The following is a 21,391-nucleotide window of genomic DNA, read 5'->3' on the forward strand; positions in this document are numbered from 1 at the left end:
TTCTTACCCCCATTCCCTGTTCCCATCTCACACCCCCACCCACACCTCCACCCCCACCCCATCACTTCCTCATTGACTACAGATTATATAGTAAAACTTGAGTTCTGCTTAGCTATACCTTAACCAATCATTTTCCTGAAATTTAACTAACCAATCCTAACATATTGTAACATGATTATGTAACCATAGAATCATAGAATCATAGAATATCAGGGTTGGAAGGGACCCCAGAAGGTCATCTAGTCCAACCCCCTGCTCAAAGCAGGACCAATTCCCAGTTAAATCATCCCAGCCAGGGCTTTGTCAAGCCTGACCTTAAAAACCTCTAAGGAAGGAGATTCTACCACCTCCCTAGGTAACGCATTCCAGTGTTTCACCACCCTCTTAGTGAAAAAGTTTTTCCTAATATCCAATCTAAACCTCCCCCACTGCAACTTGAGACCATTACTCCTCGTTCTGTCATCTGCTACCATTGAGAACAGTCTAGAGCCATCCTCTTTGGAACCCCCTTTCAGGTAGTTGAAAGCAGCTATCAAATCCCCCCTCATTCTTCTCTTCTGCAGGCTAAACAATCCCAGCTCCCTCAGCCTCTCCTCATAACTCATGTGTTCCAGTCCCCTAATCATTTTTGTTGCCCTTCGCTGGACTCTCTCCAATTTATCCACATCCTTCTTGAAGTGTGGGGCCCAAAACTGGACACAGTACTCCAGATGAGGCCTCACCAATGTCGAATAGAGGGGAACGATCACGTCCCTCGATCTGCTCGCTATGCCCCTACTTATACATCCCAAAATGCCATTGGCCTTCTTGGCAACAAGGGCACACTGCTGACTCATATCCAGCTTCTCGTCCACTGTCACCCCTAGGTCCTTTTCCGCAGAACTGCTGCCTAGCCATTCGGTCCCTAGTCTGTAGCTGTGCATTGGGTTCTTCCGTCCTAAGTGCAGGACCCTGCACTTATCCTTATTGAACCTCATCAGATTCCTTTTGGCCCAATCTTCCAATTGGTCTAGGTCCTTCTGTATCCTATCCCTCCCCTCCAGCGTATCTACCACTCCTCCCAGTTTAGTATCATCCGCAAATTTGCTGAGAGTGCAATCCACACCATCCTCCAGATCATTTATGAAGATATTGAATAAAACCGGCCCCAGGACCGACCCCTGGGGCACTCCACTTGATACCGGCTGCCAACTAGACATGGAGCCATTGATCACTACCCGTTGAGCCCGACAATTTAGCCAGCTTTCTACCCACCTTATAGTGCATTCATCCAGCCCATACTTCCTTAACTTGCTGACAAGAATACTATGGGAGACCGTGTCAAAAGCTTTGCTAAAGTCAAGAAACAATACATCCACTGCTTTCCCTTCATCCACAGAACCAGTAATCTCATCATAAAAGGCGATTAGATTAGTCAGGCATGACCTTCCCTTGGTGAATCCATGCTGGCTGTTCCTGATCACTTTCCTCTCATGCAAGTGCTTCAGGATTGATTCTTTGAGGACCTGCTCCATGATTTTTCCAGGGACTGAGGTGAGGCTGACTGGCCTGTAGTTCCCAGGATCTTCCTTCTTCCCTTTTTTAAAGATTGGCACTACATTAGCCTTTTTCCAGTCATCCGGGACTTCCCCGGTTCGCCACGAGTTTTCAAAGATAATGGCCAGTGGCTCTGCAATCACAGCCGCCAATTCCTTCAGCACTCTCGGATGCAACTCGTCCGGCCCCATGGACGTGTGCACGTCCAGCTTTTCTAAATAGTCCCTAACCGCCTCTATCTCCACAGAGGGCTGGCCATCTCTTCCGCATTTTGTGATGCCCAGCGCAGCAGTCTGGGAGCTGACCTTGTTAGTGAAAACAGAGGCAAAAAAAGCATTGAGTACATTAGCTTTTTCCACATCCTCTGTCACTAGGTTGCCTCCCTCATTCAGTAAGGGGCCCACACATTCCTTGGCTTTCTTCTTGTTGCCAACATACCTGAAGAAACCCTTCTTGTTACTCTTGACATCTCTGGCTAGCTGCAGCTCCAGGTGCGATTTGGCCCTCCTGATAACATTCCTACATGCCCGAGCAATATTTTTATACTCTTCCCTGGTCATATGTCCAACCTTCCACTTCTTGTAAGCTTCTTTTTTATGTTTAAGATCCGCTAGGATTTCACCATTAAGCCAGGTTGGTCGCCTGCCATATTTACTATTCTTTCGACTCATCGGGATGGTTTGTCCCTGTAACCTCAACAGGGATTCCTTGAAATACAGCCAGCTCTCCTGGACTCCTTTCCCCTTCAAGTTAGTCCCCCAGGGGATCCTGGCCATCCGTTCCCTGAGGGAGTCGAAGTCTGCTTTCCTGAAGTCCAGGGTCCGTATCCTGCTGCTTACCTTTGTTCCCTGCGTCAGGATCCTGAACTCAACCAATTATATCCCACCACCTCAATTAGTTTACCTGCGTCAGGATCCTGAACTCAACCAATTATATCCCACCACCTCAATTAGTTTACACCCAGCAAAATTAATTATACAGCAGACAGGAACAATCACAGAACCAGACAGAGATTATACAGACAAACAACAGCAAAGTGGGAACTATAATGACAAAACAATACAGAAGTGAGGATTTCACATCCCAGCTATTGATAAGTGAGTTCTTGCCAGACAGGATGCTATCAAACTAAGTTTCCTTTTACATTTTCTAGGCACTTCCCTTTCTCTGGAGGTGATAGGAATACAATCCTGTCCTGATAGTGCCTAACAGCCCAATAGCACCTTATTTCAGTGTGACTAGTTTGGAATGTGAGGATGTGACCGTTCGCTTCCCAGCTTATGGCTGCCTCTGCTGCTTAGCCAAAGGCCTGAGCCTAAGCACAGGGCCACAAACTGTCACAGTAAGAGAAGGCCCTTACACCAGCAGACAGTGATTTTGATTCTTTCTTTTATACCTCTATCACTAGCCAAGTGATAAGAATACACCTAAATTCTTAGAGTATAGGCCTTTACAGACAGGCCTGAATATCTATATCCTAACAGGCACACTGGAGTAAACATTCAATATGCCCTTGGACCCCAATCCCGTCACGGAATCAGTGTGCATGGGCACATACGTCTGCATTGATGCTGGGCCAGGGGATGGATATCTCAGATGACTACTGAAAAAAGGCAAGTTAAACCATATCTGAAAATATTTCCAAGTAGTCTCCATCGATGTGAACTGTCCAATTCCTGGCAGTAGCCATTTTAATGTTAATTCCCACAGGAAATGTACCCTGCTGACATGTGTCAAGACACGCAGGCCAGAGCTGCAGCCGGAGACCTGGTGAACCTAAGAAAATTTCTGCAGCTGACATTCATAATTATTTTTAGTAATATTTTGTTCTGGATGTGGGAGAAAAGCTGGGAGTAGGTACTGTCCCTCAGATGAGATCTCCTCTCCCATCAGGAGCAATACCGGCTGAGTTAGCTAGAATTCCTCCTGGGAGCATCTGGGAAGAGCCTGCTGAGTGATACCTCCACTGCCTCAGGAGAAGGCATAGCAAACTCTTTGCTCCACACCCAGCCAACTCTGATTGTGATGTGTGCAAGGAGGAAGGGTTATGGCTGTTCCCTCACCTGGCTGCTCTCTATCCACTTTCAGACAGGTAGCACTCAAAGTCCACTAACAGGGAGCAGGGCCAATGCCCAGCAATGGAATTCTATCTGCCCTGTACTTGGGGCTTGAGGAGAGACAAGTAATCACCTTTCAGCCCACTTCCTGTGTCCACACCTTCACAGGGGCCAGTCAGAATCTAGCCCTTTCCCTAAGATGAAGGATGATCTTGTGGTTAAGGATCAGGAAACCTTCGTTCAGTTCTTGACTCTGTCATAGAATTCCTGTATGACTGGTGGCAAATCTTTGGGCCTCACTTCCCCATCTATAAAAGGGGATAATAATACTAAGCCATGCCCAGTTGGTATGGCACTATGTCTCCCTCAGCGATAGCTAGACTTAACTTGTTTTCTTTCTATTTCTTTGTCTATTAAGACAGTAAACCCCCAAGGACAGGTCTGTCTCTTACCATGTGTATATGCAGGTCTGTCTCTTACCATGTGTATATGCAGCATCGCTACCAAAGAAGCTCTGATCACAGTTGGGGCCTCTAGATGTGTAGCTACAGAGATGTGATAAATAAAGGTGTAGCAATCATTGTCACAAACAGAGAATATTGACTGAGGGTGAGGAATAGTCAGGCCAAGTAGATTAACTCTTGAACATCAAGGATCTTTTTTTCCTCCAGGCCTTTTTGAAGTGTTCTCATAGACTTACAGATATTAAGGTCAGAAGGGACCATCATGATCATCTAGTCTGACCTCCTGCACAATGCAGGCCACAGAATCTCACCCACCCACTCCTGCAATAAACCTCTCACCTATGTCTGAGCTACTGAAGTCCTCAAATCATGGTTTGAAAGATTTCAAGACATTCTGTGCAATGCTTCAGCAGCTTGTCGGCAAGCATCAATTTTTTTTATTTCCTTTAAACATAGATTACTTTTTTTTTTTTTTTTAGTAAATTTCATGGCACTGAAAGATGAGGGGTTGACAGTCTTAAAATTGTCCTTGTATCCACAGAAGAGATACATCATAGGCAGAATAGATGCAGATTTCTCCTACTCCTAGGTGGTTGTGCAGGTTTGTTTTGAGCAGGAGGGATATCTCCAAGGAAGGGGAAAGATCCGTTCGCTCATCCCCATTCCCATTTTATCCTTGGCCTTTATGCTGGGGGGTTGACTGTGGTACTTTGGCTTATGTGTGAAACAGGCACCTGTTCCTTAGACACTGTGCTGCATCTATCCAACTCATTTCACAAGGCCCAAGGCACAGCCATCATCTGATAATCACTTTCAGAGTGCCGTTTCAGGTTGATTACCAGTTCATCCAGGAACCAATGGAAGACGATATCCTGTGAACAAACTCCTCCCCCCACCCCACCTCCCGAGCCATCCGCCCCTCGATAGCATTGATGACTTGCCATAACGCGGCCGCTGTGCAACATTTTGGAAGCAGCAGAGGAGAGGTACTTTGCGAGGGTCACCAGCTCTCACTGCTGTCGCTATAATATGGTCACTAAATTCCCAAAGACAGTATTACTGCAAATCATCTCAAATGGGCTGCAGGCAGTAGAATGAACCCGTAATCAAAGTGCTAGGTCTTTGAGGACAAGTTTAATTACTTTAATCTATACAGCCTGGAAAACATAATGGTTAATGGGGTAATCTACTGAAGTATTTGGAATTTTAAATAGTATAGACTATGCCCTGTATGAGACAAATCTCAGCACAGCAGAGATGATAAAACTAGGAGCATAAATGGGGACTGAAGAAAGCCTTAGATGTTCATAAATCAATAATTGATAAAACGTACTCTTGTGTAACTAAGTAGAATTTTATGTTGTAGGTAGAATAAACTGATTACATGATACTATGGTGCTCAGTGGAATTATGGAATGAGCTTCATTCATTCACTCTAATTGCTGCATATTTGTATACAAACAGCTTAAATGGGTCTATCAGTTTTGCAGGCTATAAAGCTGCAAGCAATGCCTGCCCTTCGAGTCTACAAATGGAAGCCATGATATTGTCCCAGTACTGAGTGCCATGCTGCTGAACGTGCTGCAGAACAACGGATACATATAGAGACTGATGTTCTCAATACTTCTAGTCATTAGAGAGTCCAAAGCAGTTTTCTCTGTCCTACTCAATTTCCAATGAAGGTATCAAGTCACCAGGGGCAGGTGCTGTGGGAATTTAAGGATGAAGTGATTGAGCTGCTAAAAAAAACCATGTAATCTCTCATTAACATCATCTACTGGAGGTGTTATATCTATCTTTTAAAAAGACATTAGGGATGATCCGGGGAACTACAGACCACTGACCCTCATATCAGCAAATGGATGAAAACAAGTTGTAGTGTAGGAGGTCTAGGTTGGATATTAGGAAAAAACTATTTCACTAGGAGGGTGGTGAAGCACTGGAAAGGGATACCTAGAAAAGTGGTGGAATCTCCATCCTTAGAGCTTTTTAAGGCTCGGCTTGACAAAGGCCTGGCTGGGATGACTTAGTTGGTGTTGGTCCTGCTTTGAGCAGGGGGTTGGACTAGATGACCTCCTGAGGTCTCTTCCAATCCTCATCTTCTATGATTCTGTGATAATTGAAAATAGGATTATAAAACACCTGGATGATCACAAAATGTTAGAAACAAAACAATGAGGATTCTGTAAAGGAAAATGTGCCTCTTTAATTTACTAGAATTCTTTGACAGTGTCAATTCAATATTGAGTAAAGAAGAACTAGTTGAGAATCTTTGGGGACTTTCAAAAGGCTTTTGGGAAATTCTCTCACAAGAGGTTGTTAAGGAAATGAAGTAGTCTAGGAATAATATGCAACATAGTACAGTGGAGTAGGAACTGGCTAAGAAACAGCAAGCAAAGACAGGAATAAATGATCAATTCTCAAAATGGCCTGGCAAAGCTGGATGAACATTTGCTTTCAGGTGAAATGGAAATCTGTCTTTAAATGTCTGTTTTTATCAAAATTGTAGGGGTTTTGTTAAAAACTGGAAACCAGATTCCCCTCCCTTCCAAGTTTTTGACAATGGAAAATAAAAATAAATTAAAAATAAAACAGGTTTTGGTTGTTGAAAACTGGAACATTATCAGTTTTCCAATGAAAACTTGACAAAATCACACACACACACACACACAATTTAGACACACATTTTGGAAGATAAAGAGTTTTGAAGATTATGCCCCTTTGATAATACTGATTGATCCCTTGTTGCTACTAGAGCTCATTGCATAGTACAGGGTTCAGTGTTTTAAAGGTTTAATGAACTGAATCCTATAGGTTTGATTCACAGAAATACCTATACAATGAAGAGGTGGAATGGGCTGCTGAATTGGCTCGTGGCTTCTTGGGTCAGAAGATGTAGGTTACAGACCCAGCTCTACCACTGGGGTATTCTTGCCAAACTAAGTCAAGAAGTTTGTGTGTCAAAATTCTTAACACACTTTAAAAAAAATCATGAACAGTTCTATTAACAAGTACAGTGCAGCTATTTCTCAAAGGTGCTGATTTGGCTTGGTAAATGGCTCCACTCCTCTTTGAATTCAGAATCAAATTTATGCAGCGGTACTGCTCAGATTCTCAGCGGTCTTGTAGCAATCGTTCCCATACTTTTTGCAGAAGGGCTTGTTTTGTGCTGCTGATTTTGCTATATGCTTTTGTTTTCCTGAGACAATTTTAGTCATTCCCAAACTGAAAGTCTCCTGAGAACAGGATGGGGAGGATGACATGGTCTCTGTTCATCTAAATAGAAAATGTTCCAGTGAGCTTTTTCGCACCTTGTAGAATTTCAATTTTCCCTTTAAAATGTGGATTAAACAACGTAGCCAAAAAACATATGCTTCTCTGTCAAACATTTCACTTACTTGGGAGTCTAGAAGCAGCTGGAGAGCTCTCACTGCCAGAGTAACTTCAGCAATTGACTCTTGTTTTTAATTGGAATCATGTTTTTTGCAGGAATAGGTGCGGCTAACTGGCATGCGGCAGTGCTAATTTCCCCAGCCATTCAATGCACACACTTCCTAAGTGGCCATTCTTATATAGCTGGAGGAAAATAACTAAAACGAGTTGCCAAACTGGCCTGTATCCGTACTCATCTATAATAACTGCCACGGTACAGATTTTTAAATGCTAAGTAGGGATGTGCTTGGTCAGTCCTGGGATGGAAGACCACCAAGAAAGACAATGAGGCATCCCATGAAGGATGATCTGATGGTCCCTTCTGGCCTTGAAGCTCCATGTAACTATTAAGTCAGCACTAGACCATGGTGCCTGCCCAGGGGTTGCTGTGCTCATGGATGAGATTTGACAAGATGCCCTAACAGTGACGGAATAAAGTGCTCCCAGGGAAAGGTTCCACCTTACCCCCAATAGTTTGAGTTAGTTAAGCCTTGAACAATGAGGAACTTGCTTCTCACTGGCAGACAGAATGACTCTCCTTTTCCTATGGAGCTGTGTATTTTGGAACCTCTACACTGAGGTCTGTGTGGGGCATCTAATAGGGACTTGTTGCTATTGTGGGGGTAGATGACCCTGCAAAACTGGCCACGCAGGTGAGATTTGACAGAATGGCTTACATGGAATGCTGTTACCCTGGCTTTCCTGACAGACACCTATAAGGAGAGCCCCAGTCCATTGCTTATTATTCAGCTATTTCCTCTTCGGGGCTGGACCACAACAGAAGCACCCAGCAGAAGTGCATGTTGATTGACTTCCTGTCACTGTGTTCTGTGCTACTCTAGCCTCTGTGAACAGCCTCCTGTGCATCATGCTTAGTTTGTGCTGTCTCTGCTATATGCTTTTGTTTTCCTGCATTCGTTCGCATGCATTCTTAGTGCCTCTATTCTGTTGTTTTTTTGTGTCTTAGGGGTTGATTGAGCCCTGAACTTTACTGGCCTCAGTAGGTTTTTATTATTTGCTTATCTAATACCCAAAGTGTGATGAGCTCTTTACACAGGAATAAAAGACACAGCCCACAACCCAATGAATTTGCAGTGTAAATGGCTGCAAGACATACCCAGGGAAGAGAAAAAAGAAAAGCCAAGGGAGTGAGCAGGGGGAAATGGAGGGCAAAGATTGCAAATACTGAAGCATATGTTGGTTCTGCACACGCTCTACAGGTTTTTAGTTCTGTTTTGAATTGTATGCTTCTGATACTACCTATGGGCAGGTATCCACAGCTCACCACTACTATTTGCTGACCTGAGCACAACCAGGTGAATGTACGGTTCAATTGCTTTTTCATAGACCACAATGACTTTCTGATGAATGCTCTGGTTCTTCTACACTCTCCAGAAACCTTCTTGCTGAATCTCACTCACCATCACAGCTGGTTGGGAAACGGTTTTCCAGTCCTGTGAAAATTTTTGAGATTTCATTTGTTTTCCTCCATCCTGAATTAGGTTGAAAAGTAACAAACCTCAAAAATATTCACGAACTGAAAATCTGATTACACTCTTATTTTTTGTGTGCTAGCTTAACCATGGCTGTGGGAAAGGCAGCAGGAGCTAGCTGTCCTGAGTATGTACCTAGCATCTCAGATGGGTACATACTTGGGGTTGGTAGCTCCTTGTGCTACCATGGCTACACTAGCTAGATCAGAGCTAGTGTTTGGTATATCTCCTTAAACTGGGAATTATACCTTCCAGCTTCAAACACAGACATACCCTAAGACTAAGTATACACTGCAATGAAGTCCAGGGTTTGAACTCAGGCTCAAGCCTATCCCCACACCCCCCTCCATCTACACACAAATTGCACTAATCCAGGATCCCAGGACCTCATGGGGATGGACGGTCCAAGCCTGAGTCAAGGTGGGACCCAGGCTTCAAACCCTATTGCTTTGCAGTGTAGATGCAGCCCTACTGGACTTGCACTCTGGGAATCTGCCAAAAGTATTCTACAATCCCATGGGCCACTTTCTTTGTCCTCTGGACAGTCAAGGTTGGAGGACAGTCAAGTTTTCCCAAACTACTCCATGAACAAAGAGCTAGAGTGCTCACATTTTGGAAGGGCACTAGGAAGTCTGGGATATGGGTGGTGGAGCTCAGGCCCGCATAAGGCAGTGTAGACACTGATGCCAGAAGTTGGGATCCAGGGTTCAACAGCTCCTAAATTGAGGTTACAAATGAGCTCAAGCCCCGGTAACTTGAGTTCTACTAACTGTGGGGTTCCACTGCAGTGTAGACATATTCTAAGAGTTAGTGAGTGATGCAGTCCTCGGTGGTCCCAGAGAAGAAAACAAAACCTTATAGTTGTAGCAGCTACCAGAGCTCTCCTTTAGTTCAGGGTGCGTAGGGGCACAAATCTGGGGAGGTGAAGGATCACCTGGATTTTAAGCCCAGCTTTCCAGGCTCGTGTGTGAGATTAACCTCAGTTTGCAACTGTGGCTGCTGCCTGCTGCTCTTGAACTACTTACAAGTTTCCTCCCTCCAATGGTTGCCAGCTTCCCCCTGTGACAAGCTTCCCTTTCTTCCTTTAGAAACCTCCACGTGCAACCATTCAGCTGCAAGTCACAAAGCCACGATGTGCTTGCTTAGTAGCAGGCCCGCACAGCAAACAGCAGGGCTACACCCCAGAGCTTCAATCCACCTCATTTTAGTGAGCTGCTTGACTGGGATGTGGAGCCCGCCGAGCAGCAGCTGCTTGGAGCAAAGCGCTATTGAGAATTCGCCAAAAGTTTATTCTTAGCTCTTCCTCTCAGCTCCGGCAACATGTTTAACAGCTTTTGCATTTTGTAATGCTTCCCTTAGTCACCATGGCAACCATTAAAACCTAAGGTGTGTGTATGACTGGCACACTCATAATGCTACTGGCAAAATGAAACCTGGTAGTGCCAGTTGCTATTGATTCAAAGGATCAAAGCATGCTGAGAAGGCAACCAGAAACAGGCCTTTGGCAAGTATTTTGGGCAAAAGATTTGACTGGGGTGAGTCACTGTTCTGGACAGGTTCGGACTGTCTATCTGGCTAGTCATTCAAACTGGGGTACAGGAATTACTGCTTCTGGTTAAGTTACACTTCCTCTTTGAGACCCGCCAAACCATATTTGTCAGGAATGGTATGTATCCCTAGCTCGTTAAAGTAGATCTGAAGCAGGCACTCAAGTACTAGGGTGACGAGATAGCAAGTGTAAAAAATCGGAATGAGGGTGCGGGGAAATAGGTACCTATATTAGAAAAAGCCCCCAAAACTGGGACTGTCCCTATAAAATCGGGACACCTGGTCACCCTATCAAGTGCTATAGTAATGCAGGCTATATAAGTACTGCCAACAGACAGAGCTACCGCAATTTTGCCCTGAGAATGCACAAGATTGCCCCAAATGGCAGTTACAGGTGCCATTTCCTTTTGGGAGAGTTCTGTCTCCCACCCATGCAAATTACTCACTTTAAGCACAAGGGGGCTGATTTCCCTCTCAGTTATAGCAGTGTTGTGCTGGTATAAGTCGACGCAGTTACACCCATGTAAAACTGTTGTAACAGAGTGGAGAAACAGATGCTGCTCCACAATGGAATCCCTTATTGTGAAGTCATGTCTCTCCCCACCATGCCAAACAACTTCACTATGAATCAAATCCTGCAGCATCTAATACTGCCCTTATGGAGAAGTCCTACAGAATGTAATAGGGTTGAAACCTATAAGGTACTGTAGAAATTCTACTAGATTCTATAGAAAAGACTCTAAATATCCACATAATTGAATGCTATCCTTTCGCATCATCCTTCAGCTGTGAATGGATAATAATATTCCTGCATGTAGAATTATCTAGATCAGTTTAAAATTCTTTTGCTAACTTACCACTCTCTCAAACTCTAGGTATTTTCACTGACCTCAAAGGACTTCACAAAATGGCATGGGATTAGGATCTCCATTTTACAGGTGGCTAAAGGGGGCACAAACAGGCCAAGAACATGCAGCAACTCTCTCTCTGTGTTGGAAAATAAATCTAGATTGTACTGCATTCTGAGGTCACCCTTTCACACAGGCTGGCTGCAGCATTTGCCAAATCCATTCCCTCCCATTTGGAAAAGACTAATCCTCCCAGTGACAGGGGACTTGGAGACATTTCATGTTGCTTCTTGAACATGGCTTCAGTTTTCCAATATACCCTAGAACCTACAGAGAATTGGATCAGTTTAGGTTCCAGTACAAAATCAGCATCATTCTCTGCATCTCTTAGTCAGAATCCGGTTTAATGTCCTGCTATGACCAAAATACATGGATTTCAGAACCAGTCCAGAATAAATGTGTTCCTGCCTATGCTCCAGTTTGTTAGTTATTTCAGGTGCCCATTACAGCCAGTTTATGGGGGTTTTTTCGTGTTACTTTCAAACTGGCATATCGAACTGCTTTATATTATGCAGACAGTAATCTGTCCCATTAGCTTTTGAATTGCGCAGATTTTTGCCTGCTTAAAATAAGCAGCCAGTTATAAAGAAGCAATGGTTATGCAGTGTTTTGCTTTTTATTTTCCGTTTTATCCTGAATGTTTGCAAGATAGAGGAAACTGCAGGTAAAAAAATCAGAGATAAAGTCGGTGAGTAATACCTTTTATTGGAACAGCTTCTGTTGGTGAGAGAGAGAGGCTTTTGAGCCACACAGACCTGAAGAAGAGCCTCTGTGTGGCTCAAAAGCTGGTCTCTCTCGCCAACAGAGGTTGGTCCAATAAAAGACATTACCTCATTCACCTTGTCTCGCTAATACCCTGGGACCGACACGGCTACAACTACGCTGCATGCAACAATGGTAAAAAATCAGACATGCTTCCAGCATCAGATATTATACGCCAGAGTTTCACCTACTGGTCATCGGCATAGCTGCATTGGCTTCAGAGTTCAGTAGAGTTCCAGCCCTTTTTCAGTTCTGATCATCCTTAGGGAACATAAAGGAGCGCAAGGAAAGAAGGTGTGCATGATACTGAGCAGTATGAAGGGAGTACAGTATGTACCCTACTGTCCCATAGGAAAGTGCTCTGATCATCATGTTTGGAGGGTTTTCTCAGTACCTGAGAGCTCTGGGAACTACTTTGGACTGGGATTCAGCCTAGGAAGTGTTGAATTGGGGGGGAGGGATAGCTCAGTGGTTTGAGCATTGGCCTGCCAAACCCAAGCTTGTGAGTTCAATTCTTGAGAGGGCCATTTAGGGATCTAGGGCAAAAATTGGGGATTGGTCCTGCTTTGAGCAGGGGGTTGGACTAGATGACCTCCTGAGGTCCCTTCCAACCTTGATATTCTATGAAGCAATGTTATAAAGCCACAGAGGGAGCAGCAGTGCTGAAAATGCCAACCATCTCTGCCTGGAATGTAGGATTGAGAGAACAGGTTGCAAGCAAACAAGTAGTCTAGTCTTGTTTTAATAAAATCTTCCAAGATTTGCCACCCCTCCCCCCAAAAAAAACCCCAACAACCCACCCCAGTCATCTCATCTCAGGAACATAGACATGAAAATATTGTCAGACTATGAGAAAGAATTACACTGAACACCTAGTCTAGAATGGACAGGGATTGCATTCTCCAACCTTGCTCCAATGTACAAACATAAAAACTGCTGTACTTGAGTGTGAGTGCAACTTCCTGCTGCTAAGGGCAGGTTATTCTATAACTGTCCACTACATGATTTAACAAACACCCCTCTGAAGCATCTAGTACTGGCCACCGTTAGAGACAGGATGCTATCTAAGGGTGTTATCCTCCTGCTTATCACCATAGTATCTGAGCACCTGGAGCTGATGGACCAGGGGGCTGATCCAGCAGGGCAATGCCTATCTTCTTATCTGCCTAGAGAGAGGCAGGAGACAGCAAGAACACATCACATGCTGAGGACAAATATTTTCTCCTAGTACATCAGGCAGCTGGTTGCTGCAATGGCATTGCCTTATGGGTCCAGCCAGGCCTCTCTGTTCGCAAGGCCTAAACCCACGGGATCTCAGGTTCTTGCTGTAATCCTCCTCGGATTCTGCTCTACAGCACTAAAGCCTATATTTCTTCTTAATCTCATCCAGAAGAAACCTGCGGATTGGGTGATCTTCTGTTAAATAGCCTCGCTAGTGGAACTGCACAGTGTTCCTACTGCTGTTCTAAGACATCCTGACATTTAGGGGTGATGTAACAAATGGGATTCTTTTATGGATGGTGAAGCATAGCTCTGCATTTATTTTTCTGGGTTTGTCTAGACTTCTGCACCTGGCGCCCACTGCATAGCTGCTTCTCTGAGATCAGGGAAATCTCAGCAGCAGCAGTAGCTGGAGAACTCCTAAACTTGGGGCCTGATCCTGAAAGATCCTGAGCAACTGCAATCTCCCTAGAGGTCAAAGGGTGTTACAGCTGTTTTGATGCCTCTCGGTAACAGTGCCCTAAAGTGCAATCCTAAAGCCCTTACCCAAGTTTTATGCAGGCAAAACTATCTTTGAAGAATTAGAGGCGTTGCCTGAGTAAGATGATTTTTTAAAATCAAGAGTATCACAGGCCCGGACAGCAGTTAGCAGAGATAGTAAAAAAGAGGAGGGACCGTACAGCCTAGGGAATTCTTGACAAACCCAAGAATCATTAGGCCAAATTCTCAACGAGTGTAAACTCTAGTGACAATAGTAGCTAGCATGATTAGAATACCATGAAAAGATATAGGTCCTTATCATGCTTTCAGCTGCATGCTGTCCACCAGAGAACATGGATATAAGTTACATGGGTTAGAAAGCAAGCTACGTCGCCTACACTGAAGTCAATGGGACAGTGCCTGCGAGCAAGTTCTGACCAATGGGAATAAAGGTAGCAATAGCTTTCTTTGAACAAGAAGGCAGTGCAAGCGTGAGAAGATGGTCAGAAGTCAGGAAATCCTGCAGTGTAATCATGGTTCTGTTGCTGCCCGCCTGCATGGTCTTTAAGCAAGTCACCTCCCCTTTTGAGCTCAGTTTCCCCACCCATAAAATGCGGGAAATAATACCTGCCTAGATCATGAAAACACTGGGACAAAATCTTTCCTATGCTAGACCTACACTTGGCAGAGGATGGAGAAGCATGTGGGGGGAGAGAGGAAGGGGACCAGATCTGGTTCTACAATTCTGAGGGCTGGGCCTGATGCTACTTACTGTTTCTGCTGGCCAGCTCTCAGTTATGCTGCTGATGTAGAGTCTCTAATGAAATCATCTGCCAGTGAAGCAGAGCTACCCCATCCCCGTGATGTGCCCCATGTGCTGGGAGAGAGTGGGTCTGAGACTGCATCAGGAAGTTCTCCGAAAACAGGGAGTTCTCTGCTGGCAATTTGTGTCTGGATTATCACCCATTTACACTCCCCGAGTGGTGCAAAGACTCCTGAAACCAGGCTTGAGAAACACAGCCATTTGCAAGGTTTTAATTAGTTATTGCCTGCACAGTGCACTGGACATGCACAGTGCATCTCAAAATGCTAATTATTCTGACTGAACCCCCATGCTTTCCAGTGCAGCAATAACCTGTACAAAGCCTAACGTACTAGTATACACGCTGCAGTTGTGTCTTCCTCACGGGATATTTATCTTCACAGCATGATTGCTCAGATAAATGCTAAAGTTTGAAATTCAGAAGTGCTTACTGCAGGGCATTACGACAAGACAAAAAAATAAACTTGACAGACAAAATGCTTACCCACATAAATTATTTAGCCTTTAATTGAAATATATTTCATAATAGACTTTGTAGCCAGCAGATTAGTTTTTTCAAGGCATTTATTTTTTTTTCTGAAATAATAATAATTTTTAAAAGGCACTTCTGGCTCCCTGTAGCTTTACAGAAATATAGACAAAATTCTTGAGCAGCAGAGTGCTGTGATTTGAACAATAACAGTCAACATAACAATTAGAACAGTTTGTTACAGGGATGGGGAATAGAACTATCTTCAAGGAATATTCTACATACAGAGCTGTTGAGTCACTGGCATTCCAAGCTGCCTCTCGTCATCTGAAGGGGAGCAATGCCACACAGCAGTTACGGAAGGAATAGCAGCCACAAGAGGCATTGTCTTGAGCAGCAAGAAGCGAAGCTGAAAGGATTTTGCTTTATTTTGTATTTTTCAAGATCCCCACTGACGCTCTTTAAATTCTCTCTGGCTCTGGAGGCATTTTCTGATCGTGTGGTTCCATTGGCAGACCTCCCTGTTGCCACAGGTCACTCCAAAGGATAGGCTCACCCGTCTTGTCAGGAGATGCAGAGGGGCTGGATCCACAAGATTTCTTTGAGAAACTTAATTGATGAGCATTTTGCATTGGAGTTCCCTGCTCACTGTCTTTCCAGAGGTGTTATTTAATCTAACCACCAAGTTGTATTTGCTGTTTCAATGAATGGGGTCGTGTCTTTTTGTTGTTATTTTTAATTCTTGGTGTAACACCTTAGCACAAGGGATTCTTTAGCAATATAAAAGGAGGACTTGTGACACCTTAGAGACTAACCCATTTATTTGAGCATAAGCTTTCGTGAGCTACAGCTCACTTCATCTGATGCTGTAGCTCACGAAAGCTTATGCTCAAATAAATTGGTTAGTCTCTAAGGTGCCACAAGTCCTCCTTTTCTTTTTGCAAATACAGACTAACACGGCTGCTACTCTGAAACCTGTCATTTAGCAATATAATTTTTTTATTTTAGGCACCATGGACCAGACTCTGATTTGGGTTACATCACTGTAGGTCTGAAATGACTTCAGCAGGGCCTTTTCAGATTCACACGGATGTAATTGAGAGCAGAGTTTGGCTTAGCGTGTTTGAAGACACTTGGTGTTCGGGAAGCATTCTCTAAGATTTTTTCGCACTCTCATTTCTACCTAGCAGCTGGCTTGTTAATTGCAAGAGGATCATTTATATTAGTTTTTCTTAGAAAAATAGTGGCTCCAGGATCACAGTGTTACATGCTCAAACTTTGTGTCTTCCATGGACATATATAACACCTCAACATTTAATGCAGCCCAAAATATAATTGTTGTCCTCTGCACTGTCTTGGTACAAGGAAGTAGCATAGTGCAATGTGTCTACTAAATATAACCAAGGGCCCAATGCCTTTAGGAAGTATTTTATTAATCCTATTTGAAGAATAAGTTCTTTGGATCAGATCCTCAGCTAGTATATATTGGAATAGCCCCATGCAAATTTACACCAGCTGAGGCTCTGACCCTTCCTATATTGATTTCCTCAGACCAGAAAATATGGGGCAGAACCTCATCTCTGTTGCATCAGTGCAAATCCAGAATCCACTGGAGCAGATCCTCAGTTTGTGCACATTGCTGTAACTCCACTATGGAACTATGCCGGTTTATTCCAGCTAAAGATTTGGTGCGTCAACTTCAATAGCCTTGCTCCAAATTTACACCCTGGCAACTGAAACCAGAATCTTACCCAATATTTCTTTCAACTGTGTAACATGTTGTACCTCTTCAATAGTTTTGTGCATTGCTATTCCTATTTACGCTCCTGCCTGAAAGAGTAACGAAACAACATAATGCCGATAAGAGTCTCAGTAAAGAACTATAACAAATTAATTACAAAAGGTAAAAAAGCAAGTTTTTTTTAAACTAAGAGATCTGAATCACTGATAACAGAAAGGGAGAAAAGGCTAGAGCCGATTTGCTAATGATCTCTCAGAAGCCACAGATTTAATTCCCAGCACTACTGATTTCATTAAGAACTTCAGCCTTTTCTAATGGCAGCACAATTCCTGAGCTTGACAAAAGCAGATGGCAATGATGGTGGAACTGGTAAAACTCCAGAAGTAGCACTCTGCTTTCTAAATCAGGAGGTCCCACCTTCACATCTCATCTGAAGAACTCAAGCTTCCCCAAATCCCATAAATCTTGTTATACAGGGATTCAGTTTTCCAAGTTGCTAAGTGACAGCCTAAAAAAGTTTCCATCTGTTGGCTCATCTCTAAGATCTCCAGGTAAAGAGAGTGCTAACAAACCTCACTAGAATAATGAAAGATAGCCACAACATTTCTCAACTGCTACAAATTAACTGGAGCTGGTGACATATACCTTACTGTTGGCTATGGAGGGATGGTGAGGACATAGGAGTAAGGGTTTAGATTTGTTAGGAACTGGGGAAACTTTTGGGAAAGGGGGAGCCTATACAGGAAGAATGGGCTCCACCTAAACCAAAATGGAACCAGATTGCTGGTGCTTAAAATTAAAAAAAAGTCATAGAGCAGTTTTTAAACTTAGGGCTAGGGGAAAGCCAACAGGTGCGGAGTAGCACATTGTTTAGACAGAGACATCCCTTAGGGGAGGATCTATTAATGGAGATTCTCTATGTCCTAGTAAGGAGGAGAGGATGGAAGATGATAAAATATGGGTAGGATCTGATGAGAAACAAATAAAAAAGAGTCCCATTCAATTACATCATATAATGGCAGACAGCTAAAAAGTGACGTTTTTAAAGTGCTTATATAAAAATGCTAGAAGTCTCAATAATAAGATGGGTGAACTAGAGTGCCTTGTATTAAACGAGAATATTGTTAAAATAGGCATCACATAAACTTGGTGGAAGGAGGATAATCACTGGGACACGGTAATACCAGGGTACAAAATATATCGGAAGGACAGAACAGGTCATGCTGGTGGGGGACTGGCGCTATATGTGAAAGAAAGCATAGAATAAAATGAAGTAAAAATCTTAAACAAACCAAACTGTACCACAGAATCTCTATGGATAGTAATTCCATGCTCGAATAATAAGAGTATAGCAGAAGGAATACATTACCTGCCACCTGATGAGGATGGTGATAGTGGTTGTGAAATGCTCAGAGATATAAGAGAAGTGATTAAAATTAAAAAAAACTCTATAATAATGGGGGATTTCAACTATCCCCATATTGACTGGGTACATGTCACCTCAGGACGGGATGCAGAGATAAAGTTTCTTGACACCTTAAATGACTGCTTCTTTGGAGCATCTAGTCCTGGAACCCACAAGAGGAGAGGTAAGTCTTGATTTAGTCCTAAGTGCAGCCTAGGATCAGGTATAAGAGGTGAATATAGCTACACTGCTTGGTAATCATGACCATAATATAATTAAATTTAACATCCCTGTGGTAGGAAAAACACCACAGCAGCCCAACACTGTAGCATTCAATTTCAGAAAGGGGAACTACACAAAAATGAGGAGGTTAGTTAAACAGAAATTAAAAGGTTAAAAGATAGGAAAGAAAGGGTAGGAATAAATGGTCAGTTTTCAGACTGGAGAGAGGTAAATAGTGGTATCCCCCAGGGGTCTGTACTGCGACCACTCCTATTCAACATATTCATAAATGATCTGGAAAAAGGGGTAAACAGTGAGGTGGCAAAAGTTGCTGATGATACCAAATTACTCAAGATAGTTAAGTCCAAAGCAGACCGCAAAGAGTTACAAAGGGATCTCACAAAACTGGGTGACTGGGTAACAAAATGGCAGATGAAATTCAGTGTTGATAAATGCAAAGTAATGCACATTGGAAAACATAATCCCAACTCATATAAAATGATGGGGTCTAAATTAGCAATTACCACTCAAGAGTCATTGTGGATAGTTCCCTGACAACATCCACTCAATGTTCAACAGCAATCAAAAAAGCAAACAGAATGCTGGGGATACTTAAGAAAGGAGTAGATAATAAAACAGAAAATATCATATTGCCTCTATATAAATCCATGGTACACCCACATTTTGAATACTGCATGCAGATGTGGTTACCCCATCTCAAAAATGACATATTGGAATTAGAAAAGGTTCAGAAAAGAGCAACAAAAATGATTAGGGGTATGGAATGGCTGTCATATGAGAAGAGATTAATAAGATTGGGAATTTTCAGCTTGGAAAAGAGATGACTAAGTGGGGATATGAAGAGATCTATAAAATCATGACTGGTGTGGAGAAAGTAAATAAGGAAGTGTTATTTACTTCTTCTCATAACACAAGCACTAGGGGTCACCAAATGAAATTAATAGACACAGGTTTAAAACAAAAAAAAGGGAAGTATTTTTCCATACAACACACAGTCAACCTGTGGAACTCCTTGCCAGAGGATGTTGTGAAGACCAAGATTATAACAGGATTAAAAGAAAAAAAACTAGATAAATTCATGGAGGATAGGTCCATCAATGGCTATTAGTCAAGATGGGTGGGGATGGTCTCCCTCACCTCTGTTTCCAGAAGCTGGGAATGGATGACAGGGGATGGATCATTTGATGATTACCTGTTCTGTTCATTCCTTCTGGGACACCTGGCACTGTCCACTGTCAGAAGACACAATGCTGGGCTACCTGGACCTTTGGTCTGACTCATTATGGCCGTTTTTATGTTCTTACGTTCATAATGTCTGCTTTGCTTTTCTAGCAATTACCATGTCACTATATATTTCCTTCAGAAATCAGTACAAACTCCTGCAGCCCATGGCAGCAAAAGCCATTCTGGAGCACAGACAGCACTATTCTTTGGGGATGAAATAAGGATGCTGCATCCTCATATGTCTTTGCATTTATGAGCACTATGTGTATAAAAGTCTCCAAGTCACATTGAAATCCTGTTCTTATCAACAAGTCCTGCATTCCACATTGAGACAAGAAGCCCAAGGGCTTACTTAAATGACAATGGCCCTGATTCTCTCCTGTGCTGAAATCAAGTAGCCTCAGCCCCAGCATATGTTAGAGGAGCTTAGAGGCTGCTCTAACTTTCACCAGCTGTCTGTGGCTCTCCATTGGGGAACCAATGAAGCATTGGCGTGCTCCACCCCACCCCGATATATCTCCTCTTTCAGCCTCGTTCTAGCTGAGATCTCTCCCGGAACCAAAGAAATTTTCATCTGAGCAATCAGGATCAGATTCCTACCAAAGTGCTCAGAACAGGAGGAAATCATGTGGCCCAATATATTGACTTCAATGGAACCTTTGCCAACATGGGACTGCAGGATTAATGTTAATTATTTATAGATTCCAAAGCCAAAAGGGACCATTGTGACCATCTAGTCTGATCTGCGTAGCATAGAGCATAGAACTTTCATAAATAATTCCTAGAGCAGATCTTTTAGAAAAAAAACCCATCCAATTGTCACTCCAATGGGGAATCTACCACAACTCTGATGATGATTTAGCCACCCAAAGTCTCCAGTGTGGATTTCGGCCCTGTTGTGCTAGTGGTTGCTCAGACACAGATGCGGAAAGGCTTTCTGCCCTGAAGAGCTTACACTCAAAGAAAGCAAGCAGTACCCAAAGGGTGGCGAAGAGGAAGACAATCAAATATATGCCATTTCTATGCACATCAACACATTTGATATATACATTATTTTGTACTGTTGTTATATACATAAATATTGACTTTTTCCAAATGCCTCACAGTCACTGCCCCAGCTGCACATTGGGCTGGCTGAATTAATCCGGGTATCACAATGGAAGCGGTTCAGGCCATCAGAATCATCTCAGGAATGGTTTCACCATAGTTTCATCTCAGGAATGGTTACGCTCTGAAAAAGCATTTGCTTTTCCATTGTGGGCCAATAAGAAACAAGAAGGGAGGGGCAGGTTTTGGAGCAGCTCCTTCCCCAGTGGTACTTCCTACAAGTACCATCTGGAATCATGGCACTGAAGGGGCATGTCTGTGATCTCTGAACTCTGGGGAAGCGGGTATCAGATTCAGATGTGGATCTGATGCTTGTGGCTCTGGACTATCTCTAATCAAAACAATGCAAATTGCAAGGCCTCCACAGTCTTAATGATTTCCGCCCCAAATTGTAACTTGGTCCCTGGCTCATTCCAAGCTAAGCTCTACACTCACTCCAAACTAGGCCCCACTCACAGAATGATAATACCCAAGCTTT

This window comes from Lepidochelys olivacea (genome assembly GCF_965140295.1).
Source record: "Lepidochelys olivacea isolate rLepOli2 genome assembly, chromosome: 5".
Classification (NCBI taxonomy): domain Eukaryota; kingdom Metazoa; phylum Chordata; order Testudines; family Cheloniidae; genus Lepidochelys; species Lepidochelys olivacea.